Here is a 19,972-nt window from a genome sequence, read left to right as displayed (position 1 = left end):
CTTCCAAAGAGATCTAGAATTCTTTGCTTCCTACCACCAAATAGCTGTGGAAGTCGAGGCTTTCTGAATCAGTCTCTATCCTTTCTTCGTGGAGAAGGGTGTGAGGTGTCAGGAGGGTTGCGTTTGACATTTCTTATAATTATTTCCAGTATTTCTTAGAACATTCCCTACATTAATCAATAATTTATGCATGGTTTTATGTTTTATTCAGGAACTCACACTATTCAACATCCTAAATGAGGTTCCTTCGAGTTTCTGTCCCAGTAGCTTGGTGACTTTAATTCCTCATTGCTCCCATGTGGCCGGGTTTCCCTCGATGCTACAAATAAGATTTCCTATATCCGTGGTCTGTCTCTCATTGTGTCAGCATCAAATACTTTGGCTTGCACGATAGTCATGACATTGAGATAATGGGGGTCACTGTTGTGCTTTATTTATGTTTAAAATTCACCCCAGCTTTTATATCAACTTAGCAAATATTCCGATTTCTCCAAAAAGATCTTGGAAAGCCATAAAATTTTAAGTAGATTTTGATGCTGGAGAGGGGGCTTGGTAGCTAAAGAGCACCCATATGGTGGCTGAAGACTGCTTATGTCTGCAGCTCCAGGGCATCCAATTGCCCTCTCCTGGCTCTCCAGGCACATGTACGCATGTGCACATGCATACACATTCACACATGTAAATACGTAACATTTTTGAAAACTCTTGAACTATTTAAAAAATAAAAATAAACTGAAATTTAGTCTCCATAGGAAGAGTTAGTACCTTGCTAATTAACTTTTGCTCATATAGAGAAATACTGTTTTAATAATTTGATATTTCAACAGTCTTATTACTTATACAGTCTTATTGAATGACTTTCTATATAATTGGTCATGCTTCTCATGACAGAGTGAAGGCCGTCTATGCCCGACCTGCTGAGCTTCTCTCTTAGGCTGTTTTGTTCTCCTCCACCCACTCACATTCACTGAGCCCTGGAACACGGCACTGGAACAACACACCAGAACACCACACATATCAGTGGTCCTTAACCAACCATCAGTTTTTAAGCCATGGTTTTGGTGGAGTCAAATGTCTGTTATAGACTTTACTTTACCCCTTGCTGATAGTCTTGAACTTTGCCCTCCATACTCGTGCTTAATTTTTGTTTCATTTTACCTCAGGAAATGGCAAAATGCCTGAGCATCTGAGGGTAAGCATAGAGCCATTCTCGCTATTCAGTGTACCGTGTGGTGAAGTAGGCTCACAAACTCAGCACAATTAAAGCTGTTCTGGATAAATTCTTTAACCCTGGACTATTACTGCCTCATGACATTCTGATGAGATTTGTATGATGTATATGATTTGACTTTATTCTCAGACATGAAGATATCCTTACTTGTCTCCATATGATTTGACTTTATTCTCAGACATGAAGATATCCTTACTTGTCTCCATTTATATTTAACCAAAGGTATAAGTGGGGGTGGTTTCTTTTTCTACCTTGTGTTTTACAGTGATTTAGATGAGGTTGGCATAATTATGCAAATATTTCTGGATAGTTTGATAGGAAAAAGAAACTCATGATGTTTGTGACACCTGAAGCTACCATTTTTTTTTATAAAGGAGAAATCGATAATACTAAAAAATTTTAACTTTATTTTAAAAATGTTTTATTTATTTTTATTTTAATGGTTTTATTTGTGTGTGTGTGTGTGTGTGTGTGTGTGTGTGTGTGTGTGTGTGTGTGTGTGTGTGTGTTGGTATGGAGATTAGATGCAGCTTCTTCCCAGACAGCCAGCTTTCTTCTGCCATTTGGGACATGGGGGCTACACTCAGATCATTGGGGCTAGCTAGCTACAGTCTCCTTGACCCACTGAGCTTTCTCACTGGTCCTCAAATGTGCTCTATGTAAAAATTGACAATGTATTAGCATATAGGCACTGAGACAAATATTTTGCTATTTTTCAGTATAAAGTCAACAGATGCTGGACTCCATGTAACTTGCATGTACTTTTTCTGCACTGTTCTTCTCTTCACTCAATCCCCCCACCCCAAATATTTAACACAAAACTCTATTCTTAACTCACGGAACGCACGGAAGCATGTTGCCAGCTAAATTTAGCCTGAAGGCAGCAGTTTAGCAACCCTCTTATTAGAGCATTAACATATTAATTATCATAATTTTACACTGTCTGTCTAATAGTCCCATCCCCTGTCTCATGTCTGAACCCAGTTTGCATCTTGAAATGTCTTTGGTCCTTTTGTGTGTCTGGGGCATTCTTTAGAACAGCTGGGAAGAAATCTTAAGTAAAGTAGGAGTGAGTGGTGGCTCAGCTTGCCTTTTGTTCTGTGAGGCATTCTTACGGTTCAAAGTGGGTGTGGCTGGAACTGAGGGTGGTCTGGAGTTGTCGTTCTTATGATTCCACAGACCCCATTACAACTCCCCCACTCTCAGTGACACTTGTGTTTATAGCTTATGGTTTTTGTTGTTGTTACTGTTTTCTTCTTCAAGTTTCAGCTGCACGCACAGCTTTAGATCTTCTGTGGACTCCTCAGAACTGTAATATGACCTCGTCCAGCTGTTTTCTGATATTGGTTACTGTATTGGTTACTTCTCTTGTTGAGATAAGATATCTGAGAAAATGCAACGTGAGGAAGGGTTAATCTGGGCTCACATATTGGGCAAGGGGTTGGGGAGGGGGAGTGTCAGTGATGACAATGAAGTCGTGGAGGAGGAGCCTGAAGCACCTGGTCCCATTGCACTCTCAGTCAAGATGCAAAGAGAAGCATCAAGATGTTCCACTTCACTTCTACTGAGTCCCGGATCCCAGACCACAGGTTGGTGCCACCCACATTATGGCAGAGTTTCTCAGCACAGTTATTTCAATGATGACACTATCTCATGGACATATACAGAGGTTTGTTTCCATAGTAATCCTAAATCCTATCAACTCGATGGTCAAGGTGAACTGCTACAGGCAACCAGCACTTTTCAGCTCAGAATAGGAGGAGAGAGGCATGCAGGAAGTTTTCTGCTTTGCCTTTTCCTCCTCCTCCTTTTCCTCTTCCTCTTCTTCCTCTTCTTCCTCTTCCACCTTCCCTCACTTATTTTTTAACCCTAGATTGAACCTGGGGCAGCAAACACTAGAGGCAACTCTCTATCACAGAGCTCTATCCGCAGACCGTTTGCTGCTTTGCGTTTTGATGTAAGTTTTCTCTAAGTTCCACTGGCTTGCTGGAGCTCAATCAGATCCTTGGTCTGTGATGTCCCAGATTCTGTCCTCTGAGTAGCTGGGTTTAGAGGCTCAGTTTACTGTTTATCTCTGAATGTATCACATTATGTCTGGAAACTGTTAGATGCTTGCTAAATATCTACTGTTGGGAATCGTCTGCATTGACAGATTTTCTCCTTTGACATCTCTCCTATCACCTCAAATGCTTGCTCCAGTGTGGATGTCCCCTTGATCCATCACTAGTGAGAGGGTGAAACTTTAATTGGTTGTTTGATAATGGAACAGATAACCCTCTGTGTGTGTGTGTTACATTTCTGGTCGGTGATGTTACCAAGTTTACCCGAGAGAGGGGGAACTCAGAACAAGCCTACATAATTCTGGATTCTCGGAAGGAGGTCAGTTAGAGCCTTCAAGTATGCAGCCATCCATTCTCATTAAACGTAATTTTGGCAGTACTCAGTTCTACTTCAGTGAACAGTCTCCACAAACCAATTTCAAAAGCTCATAAGAATACTTGATGCCCAACTTATTGGGGGCAGATATCAGAAAAATGAATGTAGCATTTATTTTACATGAGTTTGTTACTGGGAAGAAAAATATAACAAAGAATATGCCCTTGAAATGATATTAAGGATAAAGTTTCAGGGACCGACCCAAACTTTGTACTATGCCTAAAATGACAGTGTGTTTTAATGTTGGTAACAAATATTAAACTGGTGTGAACATTTGACAGCATAAAAACAACAAACCATACTTGTCTGTGAAAATGCAGGATGCATTGATTCATCCACAGAGCAGAAGAGAATTAGACTACATTGTCCTGTTCTTCGATTTTGCTGAGTAATCATAAAATAGGTTTCTTTTTTGATTTTGGAGAGATGTGAGATGATGTTTCAATACATCCCAGATGCAAATAATTTAATTTCCAAATAAAGAGAGATATGAGTAGTAAAAGCCATTTTTATCCATCAGTTGTTTGTGTGTATGTGTGTGTTTTGTCTCTCTGTGTGTGATGCATTGTGTGTTGCATTGTATGATGCATGTGATACATGCCTGTGACACGTGTAATGCATGCTTGCGATGCATATGATACATGTATATGATGCATGTGATGCATATGTGTGATACATGTGATGCATGTGTGATGTATATATGTATGTGATGCATGCAATGCATATGTCGTATGTGTGATACATGTAATGCATGAGTCTGGTGCATATGTGTGATACATGTAATGCATGTGTCTGATTTATGTATGTGTGATACATGTGATACATGTGTGTGGTGTATATATATGTATGTGATGCATGCAATGCATATGTCATATGTGTGATACATGTAATGCATGAGTCTGATGTATGTATCATGCATGTGTGTGATACATGTGATGCATGTGTGTAATGCATATGTGTGCTGTGTGTATGTGATGTATGTAATGCACGTATGTGAGTTTCATATAGGAGATGTGTGCATATGTGTATATGCATGTATATGGAGGCACATTTGCCGTGCTATTTTGTTCTGAATACCAATTCACCACATTCGAGAGTCACCAGGGGACACACAACTGAGAAGGAGCCTAGATCAGGTTGTCCCCTGTGTGTATCTATGGGGATTGTGTTGGTTGTTGACTGATGTAGGAAGATCCAACACTCTATGGGCGGCCTGTTTTCCAGGCTGTATAAGTGACAAGAGCTAGCTGAGCACAGGCAATCCATCAAGCAGACAACACGGGAGCCATCATTTATCTCTGCTCATGACTGTGGATATGATGTGACTAACTGTTTTAAGTTTCTGTCTTAACTTTTACTCAGTGGTGGAATTATATCCTAGAAACTATAGGCACTTAAGCCCATTCCCCTAAGTTGCTTTTGGCCAGGGTATTTTACCAGGACAACAGACATAAAGTCGTAACTTCTTCACTCATGTGTGCACACATGGAAGCCGGAGGTTGATATTAGATGATCTTTGCTGATCTCTGTTTTGTCCACTTGACAAAGGCAAAAGTTATTTGGGAGGAGGGAGGGAACACAAATTAAGAAAATTTCTCCCTAAGATTGAGCTGTAGGCAAACTAGTAAGGCATTTTATTAATTAGTGATTGATTGACGGGGGAAGGCAGAGACCTTTGTGGGTGGTGCCACCCCTAGGCTGGAGTTCCTGAATTCTATAAGGAAGCAGGCTGAACAAACCAGTATGCAGCACCCCTCCTGCCTCCAGGCTTTGGCCTTGCTTGAGTTCCTGTCCTGTCCTGTTCCTGTCAGTGATGAGTAACAGTGTGAAAGCTTAAGTCAAATAAACCCTTTCCTCCCCAGCTTGCTTCGTGGTGTTTCATTGCAGCAACAGAAACTCTAACGAAGACAGGCTCCGTTATATTTTTGGAGACAGTCTATCACTGTACCGGAAGCTTGCCCTTTTGACTAACCTGGCTGACTAATGGGTCCCCAGGGTCTACCTGTCTCTATCCTGAGGTACACTGGGATTACAGACATTTGCTACCCCACTGGCTACCAAGTAATTATATGTGGCAGGTATTTGTGAAGGTATATTATATTATGTTGCATTATTTTATATTATACTATATTGTATTATATCATATTATATTATATTTGTAATTACAAACACAGCAACTGCATTTTAGTTCTATAATAGATGTATATTGAAAGATTCATCATCTTTCTGAGGCAGCAAAACAAGCATGGAGAAGCTAGGCGAACAACTGAGGGGAGGGGACATGTCTCAGGGGACTGTTTAACTTAAGCCTGCATTCTTAACTATGCACATGAAGGACCACCTCAGCTGTTTCTAGACATTGGTGGATTGTGGAAGACAAGAGGAAATTGACCCCAGTTTCTATTATAAGAACAGACTCTCTGGGAAGGAAGACGGGGGGCACAGGATTTAGGCAAATCTTAGGAGTGAAGACGCAGGGCCGAGGAGGTAACTCAGTTCAAGTGTTTGCCTTTAAAGTGAGTGAATACGAGTTTAATCTCCAGAAGCTACATAGAAAAAGTGAGGAATGTAGTTCCAGTACTTTCATGCTGGGGAAAAGGAGGCAGGCTGGGACCCACTGTCCAGCCAACCTAGGATACTTGCCAAGTTCCAGACCAGAGATCCTGAGATCCTGTTTCAAAGAAAAAATGGTGGCCAACACATAAGCAAAAACACCTCTGGTTGTCCTTTGACTTCTTCGGGCATATGTATAAATGTGCATATGTCCTCTACACATGTGTGTATGTGAACACATGCAGAGATATGAAGACAAAAGGGTAAAATCATAACCCAGTCCCCTGATAACACCTTTTCAACAGAAAACCAGTTGTAGGAAGAGGATGAGGTAGGGGCATCTCTCTCAATCATTGAGCCCAGTAGGAAAAGAATCCTGACTTCGGGTAGGAAAGGTACCCTTCTCTCCATTTGCTCTTTCGACTTAGATTAGTGGTGTGTACTAGAAGGTGGCAGATCAGCACGGGCTGAGGCCCGCCAGGAAGTTGAAAGTCAAGTGTAAGCATTCAGACATCAGGGCTCTTGTTGAGCCATCTTAATCAGTCTCCGGTGTGTTTTCTCTCTTGCCTCATGTGTCCACTGAAAATGGCCAGTAGTCAATAATCCTGAGCTTCTTTCAAAACAACATATCTTAGCGTCCCATAGCAGGAAGTTAAAATACAATACAGTAAAAACCTACTGCATAGATTTACTTAAATATCTGATTGAGGATGGGGCAGAAGCAAGCTGGTCTTCAGGAAGGAAAAGATGAGAGTTCCATGTGTATTTTGTGACTTTTTTTTTTGGAAGACACAACAGACCTCTGTCTGCTGTAAGCATTCTTGCTTTTAAGTGCTTTCTTTGAACTATTTCTAAGTTCCACAGAACTTTGGGCTTACTATGTGTTGTGGAACTTCATTATGACGTAGCTGGCCTTCTGAGAAGAAGTAAAAGAAACCATTCCCAGGCTAGCCTGTGGGCTGAGCACGTAAAATTACTTATCTCGAAAGCCCGACATGATGAGTTCGATTCCCAGACTCCATGGTAGAAGGAGAGAGCAGACCCTTACAAATAGTCTTCTGTCTTCTTCCACACATTTGTCATGGTATGTTTCTAATTTTTATTAACACTGGGAACAAATAATGAGTAATAAATTGTAATAACAATAAATTAAATTAAAGAAAAGACAGTTCTTTTAGCTTAGCAACATTTCCACAGGGAAGTGCGCACTGGGGTTTTCTCCTGGCCAGCCTTCTGCTGCTTATGTTTTAGAAGCGAGATGTGCACTCTTTTATGGCTAAATAAACGATAGTATGAAAGTCATCTCTTGGTCTTTATAATAGAGGCCTGGGAATAGGGTCATAACACAGCACACAATCACCATGTGTTTGTTTACTAGAATGCACTTTATGGAGAGCCCCAAAGAAAGTTCTTGATTCATTCCCATTGATAAAGCTGTCTCGTTTTATCTTCTACAGGAGGTTGCGGGAGCACAGCCTGCCCTATGGTTTATGACTAATTTGCAGCCATTTGAGTTCAAATACTGCTGAGGTTAGTGGATTTTTTATCTTTATATTTTTTTCCTCTAACCTTTTTTCCTTTTTAGATCCCTTACATTGAAAGTGATCAAGAGGGTGTAAATAATTAGAGGCTGTTCTGTTTATTTAAGCCAAATCTTTTATTAGTGTGGAAGAGTGCTTGCCTGGAGTCTCACACATATTCTACGTTCACAGCTAAGCCTTTCAGAGAGTTTTAATTGGAGCCTGAATAACTAAATACTGAATGGAAAGGTGAGAGACTCTGTAAAATAAAACTAGAGGATATCAGCCAATGGGAAGGGCTAATGATGAAAAGTCCATCTGGGAGCAGTTGAGGGACCAAAATACAGCACCTCCTGGCTTAGCACCTTTAGGCTAAAGCTAAAGATTTCGGAGGCTCACTTTCCTTTAGCAGAAAGGAACTGACAATGTCTTATGGCTACTACTACTTTGTTGAAACACTGTGGTCAGAGCAACTCCAGGGAAGAAAGGGCTTATTTGTCTTCTACATCCACATCACTGTTCATCATCAAAAGAAGTCAGTACAGAAACTCAAACCCGGCAGGAACCTGGAGGCAGGAGCTGGTGCAGAGACCATGGAGGGGTGCTGCTTAGTGACTTGCTCATGATGGCTTGTTCAGCCTGCTTTCTTATAGAATGTGGGACTACCACAAGCCTAGGGATGGCACCACCCACAATGGGCTAGGTCTTCCCCTATTAAGCACTAATTAAGAAAATGCCCTACAGAGCTGTCAACAGCCCAATCTTACAGAAGCATTTTTCTCAGTGGAGCCTCCCTCCTCCTCTGATGACTCCAGATTGTATCAACTTGACATAAAACTAGCCAGCACAGGCATCAATCTGAAAACAAGACTCTTAGATTCTGGACACAGTAGTACATACTTGTAGTCTCAGAGCTTGCGATGTTGAGGAAGATGGATTGCTGTGAGTTTGACAGGCTCCCCTTTGAGCAGCTGCTGTCCCCCAACACTTGCCTCTAAGTTGTTTTTGATGTAGTTACAAAAGCATTTCCACTCCCCAGGTCTTACCTTCCTCCCCTGGCTGCCTGCCTATCTGCAGGTACCTCCACAAGAACTTTGCTGACACATCTGAGGGAGGGGTTGCAGCAGAGAACCTTTGCAGTACATGATCAGAGGGTTCTCTCCTTCAGTAGAAAGCAAGCAAGCAAGTGCTATGGGGAAGTGGGGAAAAGGGCAGCTCTGGAGCAAACATCAATCCCCTCCCAATGTTGCATGAAACAAGGTCCAAAATGGCCACCAAGAACCATGCTCTGTCAATCATTTGGTTCAGGAGATTGACCACTGTAGGAATGACCTTTTAGGTGTTGCCTATGCTGTTTCAGGTTGATTGTAAGAAGTAGAAAAGCTCTTACTGATTGGATAATCCTGCATAGATTTTTACTGTGAAGACTATGTTTTCACTCCAAAGCAGTATCCTCATCTCTACTTGACTCCATGGGAAGAGAAAAACAAAACAAATAATTAACAGTACAAAGCAGAAGATCTTCAATTATCTTAGTTTCTTCTTCAGTCCTCCCTTTGCTCAAAACATAATCAGTTCTTCCATTTCATCTATTCACTGTGCCATCATGGTATATCTATTGGCACAGAAGCTATTCAGAGGGACCTATGGTCAGTTTTAGCTGCACTGCAGCAAAAGGCTTGGGAAAGGGATGGGCAGGGTATAGGTGGTGAGGATCCACAGAGAGAGCTGTCATCTACATCAACCCTCCTCAGATACCAAACTCTGACACTTCAAGTTAAAATTGCAGCTTCCTGCACTCCCTGTGATGTGTAAGGTTGTACAAAGCAAGACTAGAATGTGAGGCTGGCTCTGAAGGCTCCTCCCGCTCTCTTAATACACCAAAGAAACATTGCAGTTCTGCATCAGCAAGGTGTCTACACCATTTTGTTGTAGGCATGACCTCAAAAGAAGGGTATCTCTAAGACAGATGCTTCTAGGCCTCCCCTCTTCTTTAAGTCAAACATCTCCTACCTTTGTAACTATCTCAAAGATTTAGAACATTAGAAAAAGTTCCTAAAAGAAGTAGATGTGACATAAGCACTTAGCAAACTCTAGACCTAGTTCTGAGCAGTAATTTACTACCCTACATTTATCTTTAGTAAAGCACATATGGGTTATAATTTATCATTTCTTGTTTCCCAGTGAAGAAACGAAGGCATCCTTGTTAGAAATTTCCTTTGAAAATTGAAACATTCCTTCAAGGAAGGAGGAGGAATACTCCTAGAACCCAGGGAGTAAAAAAAATTCTTCACGTCTCAGAAGCTGAAATGTACCAAGGTCATGAGGTCCTTCCCCAGGTTGTAGAGGCCACAGATGACCACTGAAGAGGAGACTCTGACTTTTCTCAGCTGCAGAGAAAAGGCTCTATAGTCAGTTGAGTTCCTTGTAAGTCACACAGGGAGTAAGAAGGCTGTAGCTTTCGTGAGTGGTCTTTTTATGAGGCAGCCATCTTTGAATCACCTCAGTTCCTGTAAGTGATCCCTCAACCCACACTCCTATAAGTAACACAGTAAACTCACTGATTTGCTATGTTGGATTTTGGTATCTTCACTACTTTGTTTCAGCCTGGTTCACATCTTTCAATGGAATGTCTCCCACACCAGGCACGGAGACATTAATGTGCTTTCTGAAGGTCGGGCACCCAAAGGTAAAATTTTGAACCCAAAGCAGGGCTTCTGACACTTCACAGACATACGCCATCTAGAGAACTTATTATAAAGCAGTGTGGTTTAACCTGTCTCCTTCTCTGCCTCCAACAACCCCCATGGTCCTGCTTGTATGGCTGAGCCAAAGGACACACATGGGTGAGAAGGGTATGAATCATTTATGATACTGCCTTCACAGACAGCTTCTTGTGGGGAGGTAGCCCTTATCAAATGATTTATTTGCCCATTATAAACATATGAGTTATGTTCCCAATTCATCCATCCTTATAGTGGAGTGATACTGTGAATGCTTTTTTATGCAGGGGGTGGGGCGATGTCATGTTTTGCCACATTCTCAATTTTAGAATGAATACACCCCTATTAGCAGTTAAACCTGTTTAACAATGGGATGAGTTCTTGGCTCTCTGGATGGCTTTGGATCTGATTCCTTGAGTCAGACTTGAATCCTACCAGAAATATATGTTCCACCCTCAATTGCTAAGCAACACATCTCAGTTGGATTTTCATCTATTTTTGCTCTCATTTTTCCGTTCACGTGCCAGAAGATCCAAACTGCAAAGAAACACCCTGGAGCACCCTGTTTATTCCTCTAGCATCTGAGCACAGCGGGGAGTCTCCTTTCTTTTGCTGGAGGTTGGTGTGTGGTATGATCTCCCTCCTCTGTTTCATCATAAACTGTGAATCGTGGAACAAGCTCGAGCAGGAGACAGTCATTCAGAATAGCTGGGTGATACCTAAGACATGACACTCCAACAGGTCATTGAAAAGCAGTTAGTCATGTCTCAGTTACCACATTAGATAGTAGATTCAACGGTGAGCAAAAGCATCCTCCTGGATGGTATGTGATGATGACACCATAGCTTTGAAGAGCACTTACCTGATAGTGTGCTATGGCATCATAGCTTTAAACTTTTGTCTCCACAGATGATGTCTATATTGGCCATTACAGAGAGAGGCATAGACAGGGAAGAATGCATTCCTAGCCTCAACACTGGCACCTGCCCTGTCAGCATTAGTCTGTTAAAGAAGCCCCATTCTTCACCAAAGCCAAGGCTCTAAAACTGAACTCAGAGTTTCAGGTAACCAACTACTTGGGGTTTGCAGAAGGAAAGCAGATGCCCCCATCGAGACCTCCAGTGGTGCAAAAAAGGGGCAGCAAACCTCATAGTTCTCAAATATGTTTGCCTTAGAAAACCAATGATCTTCCCACCTCATTTCCCTATAGTTAGCTACAAAACGCAGCTTGAGGCCTGTAATCTGTGTTCTGTTGAACTCTCATTGTGTTTCTTGTGCCTTGATCATAGTGTGTCAGGATTAGGAGATATCACATCGTGGGGCCATGTTCTGCCCCATAGCTGGGAATGGCCACTGGGGAGGTGAAATGTGGGGAGCTTGACTGTGCTTATCTCAAGCAACTGGGTGCTGGGCTTCAGAGAAGCACGGACGCACCAATAGGGCATGGAAAAAACACGTTCTGATATGGGGAGGCCAAAGTTGGAGTTTCTTGACTTCTAGGCCTCCAGTTTCCATTGGAGAACCACACCAAGAAGTCAGGAACAAAATATAGGGAGGGGGTCCATGGGCCTGCAATGAGGCCAGGACTGTTGGGGATCCATGGACTGAGGAAGGTGTCTAGCCTATGGCCGGGCCTGGGAGGTCTGGTTTAGCTTATTGGCTAAGGTAGCAGCCATTGTTTGGGGGCAAAATGGGCCTTCTAAGGGAGATTTAGTCAGTGGCTCTTTAGGCAAAGGCTTTTTTTAAGTTATATAGTTTTTCTTTTTATCCCCCTTCTTGGTTTCCCCTCTGTAACCCCACTATGTCATTCTTTCCCCCTGCTTCTATGGTAAACCCCCTATCCCATTCCTCCCCCCACTTCTATGAGGGAGATCCCCCACCTACCCACCCACTCTTCTCCTCACTGCCCTAGAATTGCCCTACTTAGAAGGGGGAACAAAATAATCACAGGAGGTAAAGGGAAGGAGAGACTTGAGAGGGAAAAAGGAGGAGGAAGGGAAAAAGGGGGGCAGGATTAGGTGTTGAAGGAGACAGAGAGAGATGTAGAGAGGGTCAAGAAATTGAACAGGATTGTTGGGGGGAGGGCAGTAATGGGAGGAGGATGGGGAGGGGAACACCCATATAGAAGGGGAGGGAGAGGGGTTAGGGGGATGTTTGCCTGGAAACCGGGAAAGGTAATAACAATTGAAATGTAAATAAGAAATGCCCAATTTAATAAAGATGGAGAAAAAAAAAGAAATTGAACAGAGGTGTGTAGCAGTAAGGCATGGGGAACTGGGGGTAGCCACCAGAAAGTCCCAGATGCCAAGAAAGCAAGAGGCTCCCAGAACCCAACATTAGCTGAAATACCAATTAAAGGGGAGAGAGAATCTATAGAGACCATATCCGGAGGTTAGGCATGGCCCCTGGTTGAGAGATAGGACTACCCACTCATCTCAAAAATTTTAACCCAGAATTGCTCCTGTCTAAAGGAAATGCAGGGACAAAGAGTGGAACCGATACTGGAGGAAAGGCCATAGGCGAAGGCTTTCTCCATGCTCCCCATGGCGGTTCTCAATTAAAGGGACAGTCTTTGGATCCAAAGTGTTAATTGGTTGTTCATTGTGAGAAATAGATGTGTACTAACTCCTCAAGGTGGACCAGAGATTAATACCTTTTGTGGGAAGGAATGTCTGAGAAGTGAAGCTTATTGATAAACCCTAAGGGTCTCTAGATGCCTCATTAGCACAGAGCACTCTGTTTTGGGGATACGAAACAAAACTGGGGTACGTGACATGTGTTCCAGGTTAAGACTCTCTCAGAGAGCAGGGGGCACCTACATCTTTGGTATGTGTTTCCATGGTCTCAGACCCACTCTACCTTGCTAAGTTTCCTGGCATGGTCTGCTGTCTCACACCACATTCCTGGCAGTAAAGCCTGATCTCTCCATCTGCAATTGTCTAAATTCTCATATTTTAATTCTTCCTATGTCATCCTTACTTGTCAGTATAGCCTGAACCTTGGAACTTATATATTTAAACATCAAAATAAGCAGATTTACAAAATAATCATTTGTATGTGTAGAAATATTGGCATTGTGTATGATAGTAACTACAGATAGTAGATTTGGTCTCTGAAACTTTGGACAAGGTCCTAAATGCTGATGTATCCTGCGGAATAACCAGCCTACAACATCGCAATCTGGCGACTCTCTGAGTGGCCAATAAGCAACTAGACTCCCAGGTAGCAATGGAAAAGTCAAATCTGTATTTCTCACATACATGTGAAGTTGTGTGGTTGATATAGTAGCATTTCATTTGGTTCCTAATTTAAGTATCTTCCCCCACATTCTTTCCAGCATGAGCCATAGAGACACTGATTAAGCAGCAATTAAACATCCTAACACTGTCATTATCTTTCCTTAAGTAGCCACTTCAGCCTCAAGGAAAGCTTTAACTAAAACAGAATTTAATTTTCCAAGGGTGTAGGTACACTTTCAACTCTCCTGATTCTGTATTTGTCAAAAGGAATAAAGAGTCTCATGTTGGTCCTAAGAGACTCTTCAGATTGAATGCGTAGTCCATGGGAATGGAGCTTCTGTCTTTGTACCATAATATTTTCAATTTGTTTCTCTATCCAACAGCACAGCAGGATGTGCAGGGTACATCCTACATGCTGGATACATCCTACCTGCTGTGGTATACGCTGACATCCATGTGGGGTATAACTGGCAAGGGATTCTTATCCCCTGGCTTGTAAACTACATCTGACCCTGAAGAGCTGTCCTTTGTCAGGTATCTTAGCATTAGTAATGAATAAAGTCACAAATATTTACATATAATACATATATATGTATATATGTAATTTAAAGTCCCAACCAAAATGATGCACAGTGAATTATTGCTTACCTTTGATTTTTTTCATGGCTATGATCTGGCTTAGCATAAAAAGCTATTTCAGAAAACAATTTTTATTTGAGAAGATGGTTGAAGAATTTCCAGTACCAGCATATCAAACCTGTGGCAGTCTGTGATTCACTCCACCTACTCTAGTATTGTTTTAATTTTTCAGACATGGTCTTCACTGCCAAATACATCTCAGGATAAGATAGGGAGAGCAATGGGATGCTATTCTAGATCAGTAAGAGCTAGTCAGTATGGTGCTAAATGTGATCTAAAAATGGAATGGCATGGGTAGATATGGATAACAGTTTCTGGGAAGACGGTATATCTTCCGGCATTCCTGTTTTCTGCTGCTGGCTAAGCCCTTACTCAGGGACAGCCTTTCATCTTTATGCTAAGACAAGGGTAGAGCAGGGCGTCTTGCTAAGCTGGAGCATATGAAAGCTCTCTGGTTCGTTCAGCACTTGCCAAATCAAGACAGCCACATGTTTGTTAGACTCATGATTAATTTTTGTTATAATTCATGTTTAGTAACATCACAGTGGTATGACATTGTGAACACAAGGGATTTTTTTTGACAATTCCAAGGTATTTTAGCCTGATTAGTGTTATTATTTTGTGCTTATACAATCATTAGTCTAGACTTTAATTAAGAACTGGCTTTGTAGAACAAAATAAAGTTTACCAAAATAAAGGGCTGAATGAATCAGTAAAGTGATTGTTTAAAAACAATCCCTGAATCTAATTAAGAAAGAGTATTTTGTGTAGAGTCGTTGGCTGTTGCTTTATTTGGTCCCCATTTTCAAATTTCAAAAAGAAAAACACATTTAACATGGATTGAATGCACCATAATATATTCCCTATGCAAGTTGGGATGATGGATGGGCTCCTGCAAGAAATAGCCAGTGACCACAATGGGCTTCAGATAATAGACAGAGTCCTTGGTGTTTTGTAACCAACAGAAGTGAGGGTGTTTAATGAGCCCCTCTTACAAATGAGTAATTTCCACATCTGTCAGGATTCTTTTGTTTTCTTTCCTTTATGCTATTCTATTTGATTTGGTTTCTTAGTTTTATAATTAGAAGTCTTTGACAATGAGTCGAGGGGAAACAATAAAAAAAAAATCCTGAAAGGCAACAACCATTATAAAGAAGGAAAAAAGGCCTTTCAGAAAAGTTAGGAAATTATCGCTTATTATAGGAGGCAAGAAAAAGTATTTTGATCGAGTGATGACAGACCCATCTCAGTAGAATGGGAGTTGGTTATTTCTCGTTAAACTAACGCAGCTTCCCAGAATTTTAAACATAGCTTTTTATGTCCCTGAATCCATAAATGATTGTTTATCTGGGCTACAGTGTAAGCAATAGGGTAATGGGAGTGGATTCTGACAGGAACCTCTTAGGAGATAGCTGTGGCCTGGGAAAGAATGACTCAAAGTCTTGCTTTGAAGTTTTGTGGCCTCGTGGCCAAAGGCCATGGGTGTTTTGTGCCCCCGACCAACAGTGGGCATAGGAGACTACCTCCCTGTGGAATGTGATGACAATGATGACAGACTGCTGCCTCTTAGATGTGAATTTACCCATTTACACCTGGCCTTGATAAAAGATCAGAATTTCAGGCTACCTTTCCTTGTCTCAGCATCTGTCACAGGTGCCAGAGGAAGACTGAAAGCCATCTTGGAAGGATGCAGAGTCACCAGCTTTGGTGTGGCTCCCACGGTTCCTTGCGAAGACTTCCAAGGTTTTATCTCTTGGCCATCAGAGCTCTGCTTCCCTTGATCTATGCAGATGGAAGACCCCTCAACCCTCAACCCATTGCCTTCTCCCAATCCATACCCCACCAGTGCAACCCAGTGGTTCTACTGTTCTAAATGGCCATGTCTTGGGCCTCTGCTCCAACTTCCTACAACATCACAGCTGAATTCTTCCATCAGTCATTGTCACGGCCATTGTCTTGTCTTCTCTGAATCCCACAGACTTGTTGAGCTTGACTCAACTTCTCTTTGCCATTCTCAACTCTTTCCTATTCAGAAGATTAAAACTTTGATTTCATTTGGACCTTGTATGGACGCAGAGTAAATATGTAGGTGCCGTACCCTGCTTCCTAATCCTACAGTTCTAATTCTCTTTAAAGAAACCTTTAGAAAGTATAATTGCCATTGATTTTTTTGCTCCATGTCTTATTCATTTATTCATTTAATGATATATGTTTGATGAGTTTTCCTTCTAGTGTTCAATACTATCATACTATCTTCAGGTCAAGTGTTACTCTATAGTCAAAAATTATAGAATTACAGGTGTGGTTTATATTCTGTGCAGAGGAATATGTGGAATGAGTTCTTAGAAAGGGTTGAAACTTCAGCTCTGCCTTTATGTGTGAGATTAACTTAGATTCCTCTTGATCTTAGCAAGTTAATTAAACTCTCTGAGAGCCCAGATTCCTCATGCTGATGATTATAAACCAGGATAATGATGTTTATATCACAGATTGATTGTGAAAAACTTAAAAGATTGCACATGTGACTGGTTGAATACATAATATAGTATATGATATATACCACATAAATATAAATAACAAACTATGTCATGATACATTATTATATATAACAGAACATCTATGCATGAAGAAATATATATGTATATATAATATCTGTATATGAATTACAGGTTACATATTATTCAAAACCTGGGGAAATTCTGAAAGTGCATATATTAATTTAGTTTATATTAAGACTTTTTTCAAATGACTGTGAATATAACATGATAAAAGTTACCTTGAAAATATGAATCTATTGTTTATCAATTTAAGAAACCAAAAGGATCCAGGAAGAGGTAGACAATACTTTTCCTCACAGAATGAGTGTTTGCTGAGAGGGAAAGAGACGATAGCCTAAAAAGGCGGAAGAAATGATTCTCCAAAGGTTACAAAACAGTCTTCAAAGCCTGAGAATGTGGTAAGTCACATAACAAAGGGTGTTTTTGTTGTTGTTGTTTACGTATTCAATAAAGCTAGGACTTCCAGAAAGAAGACTTTCCTGAAGTGCCTTGAAGTTTTAATTGCATCATTTTCTACAAGCCATGTGTCCTCGATGATGGCACCATAGCAATTCAAGAAAAGCAGAAGGCAGAGATATTAGAAACAAGAAAGATGTAATGAGCTTTTGTAAGCTGCGGGTGCCCCAGGACAACAGGGTTACAAACAACCGGGTGGGAGAACTTCCAGCAGCCTGAGTAAGCCTGGTTGTGATTCTCTTTCAAAGCCTCCTGCTAGGAATGCAGCCCTGTAAACATCTGGTTCTGTCTTTGAGACAACCCAGAGTCATTCATATTTCTGACCTACAGAAAGTTTAATTAATTGCCCATGTTCTTTCAGGCTGAAAATTTCTGATGGTTTACGATGCAGAAGTAGAAATGTTTTGCCTCTGGGCTAAGGATATAACTTAGTGGTGAAGCACTGTGTGCTACGTGCAAGCTCCTGGGTTTGAGCCCCAGTACCACAAAAAGAAAGAAAGGGGAAAAAGGCAGACAGGTAGACAGACAGACAAGAAAAGAGGAGGAAAGAAGAAAAAAGTAATGGTTTATTGCAAGAGAAAGCAAAAGTGGTCACATGTACCTCAGGGCCTAGATTCATTAGAGGCAATATCTTGGCTAGGTAGAGAAATCAAATCAAAGGCCAAGTCACATCGACAAGAGAAGGGATTTGCTGTTCTTTCTCTGACAACAGAGAACCAGTAAGGAATTTAAAGGAGAAGAACAGAGAGAGGTACATTAGTGAAAGAAATGCAGCTTGTGAGTGTGGTAGCCGTGCAGTCCAGGACAGTGGTGTGGAGTCACCACATGGACAAGCAGAGACAGGAAGCCAGGAAGTGAAGAGTGATGGGAGACACGTGGGAGGCACAGAAGGTCTCTATCTGTCTGAAAAGTCAATGACTTTGTGGAACTGGACAGTAAATTCATAGAAAGACTCTTCCACCACACAGCACAGTCCTCATGGAAACACAGGGAGATGCTTATCCACTCCCTACCCTGTTTATCTTATCTGAGAAATGCCTGCTATATAACTTCCCACTCTTACTAAGTGGGGCGATATATTCAGTTTTAAGATTCTTGGGTAACTAGCTGAATTGATATCTGAAACCTTATACCAATGTGTGTGTACCAAGGAACACTGTATTAAGACAGAACACATTGTCATTGCTTCAACCAATCCTACCACTGATTAAATTCAAAGCACGGAAGGAGCTAAGTCTTTGACCTCAGTGACTCTAGTCTGTATTTCCTGCTTTTAGGTGAATTTACATTTATCGTTTGTGCTTTTAAAACAATTATTTTCCAGGTAGAGGAATTGTCTCATAATCTTCATGATAATGTTCTTAATAAAATGTTCGTTGTGAGGGAAAATATTGTAAACTCGATGTCATATAGAATCTCTTAGGGGACAACCTTCTAGGTGTACCCCTGAGGGATTATCTCTGTAAGGTTAGTGAAGGTGGAAAGGCTCATCTCACATGTGGTGGTACCATCCCCTGGGCTTAGGTACTAGACTACATACAAAGGAGACAATGTGTTGAACATGAGTGACCATCACTTTGCTCCTATGAACTGTGGATACAATGTGGCTGTCTGCTTCGAGTTCTTGCTGTTTTACTTCTATACCATGATAGACAGTTCCTTGGAACTGTGAGCCAAATAACTCATCCTTCCTCAAGTTGCTCTTGTTGGGGGGCAGGTCAAATAAATAATAACTGGCTTTTCAGATAAATGTAACCGAATGACATTAAGCCATTATTTCACTCCCTCATTTATTACCCACAGGTTAATTTATATCCTGTCTCTTGGCATTAATCAAAAATGTCTTCTAGCAGCTTTAAAAATGAGCAATGTTTTCAAATTCAAATGGTGTAATTTTTACCATTTGACATTAAGGTAGACTATAGCTAGGGGGAGCAGGGCCTCGCTCAGGCCCCTGGGATTGGTGAATGTTCTGTTTTCCATGGAGGAAACTATCTACAGTGTAACTGGAGATAAATATTCAAAATATTCCCAACCCATTGTCAAACTATTTCATGCAATAAAATAATTTTCAAGATGCTACACATGAATTTCCCTTTTCAAATATGAGCACACAAAAGGGGTGACATTGTTTTTTTTTTTCTTACTAAGATAAAGAGATAATTCTGCTCTGAGTGGCACATTAGTCCCCTGGTTATTGGTACTTTAAAAAATGCCGGGAGGGTGCTCAGAGTTTTATAGATGCAAACCTTTTTAATATGCTCTAAGAAAAACTTCCCAGGGTTATAAACTTTCCCAGCATAATAAATTCAATTTTAGCCCCATTTGCTTGTCTATTTTTATTGTTTTTATTTATTCATAACCTGACATTCAAAAAATAATTCAAGATGTTTAATAAACATGCATGTCTTTGAGCAGAATAAAAACATGAGGGATGTTGACCAAAAACTTTTAAATAACAGAGGAAAGTGTCAGGAGTGAGGGAGGGAGAGCTGATGGCTAAGAGGGCCCATCAAAGTCACCTCTTGTTTCCAAGGTGTCACACATTTGAGTCTAAAATTTGCTTAGGGAAAATACTTCTCTTCTTTCTTTGTTCCTTGTATGTGTGTGTTTTGTA

General features: G+C 41.1%; 1 long non-coding RNA gene across 1 annotated transcript; it reads left to right on the top strand.

The window, feature by feature from the left end:
- The first annotated feature begins 11,372 nt into the window (after positions 1-11,372).
- Positions 11,373-16,493, top strand: LOC102553777 (uncharacterized). Its single transcript, XR_015627401.1, has 3 exons — positions 11,373-11,527; positions 14,086-14,236; positions 15,983-16,493. It is a non-coding gene; the product is annotated as an uncharacterized LOC102553777 (long non-coding RNA).
- The last annotated feature ends 3,479 nt before the right edge of the window (positions 16,494-19,972 follow it).

Source organism: Rattus norvegicus, chromosome 8 (assembly GCF_021556685.1).
Source record: "Rattus norvegicus strain SHRSP/BbbUtx chromosome 8, alternate assembly SHRSP_T2T, whole genome shotgun sequence".
In the NCBI taxonomy this organism is placed as follows: Eukaryota; Metazoa; Chordata; class Mammalia; order Rodentia; family Muridae; genus Rattus; species Rattus norvegicus.
The sequence above is the reverse complement of the archived record's forward strand: the minus strand, read 5'-3'. Positions and strand labels throughout refer to the sequence as shown.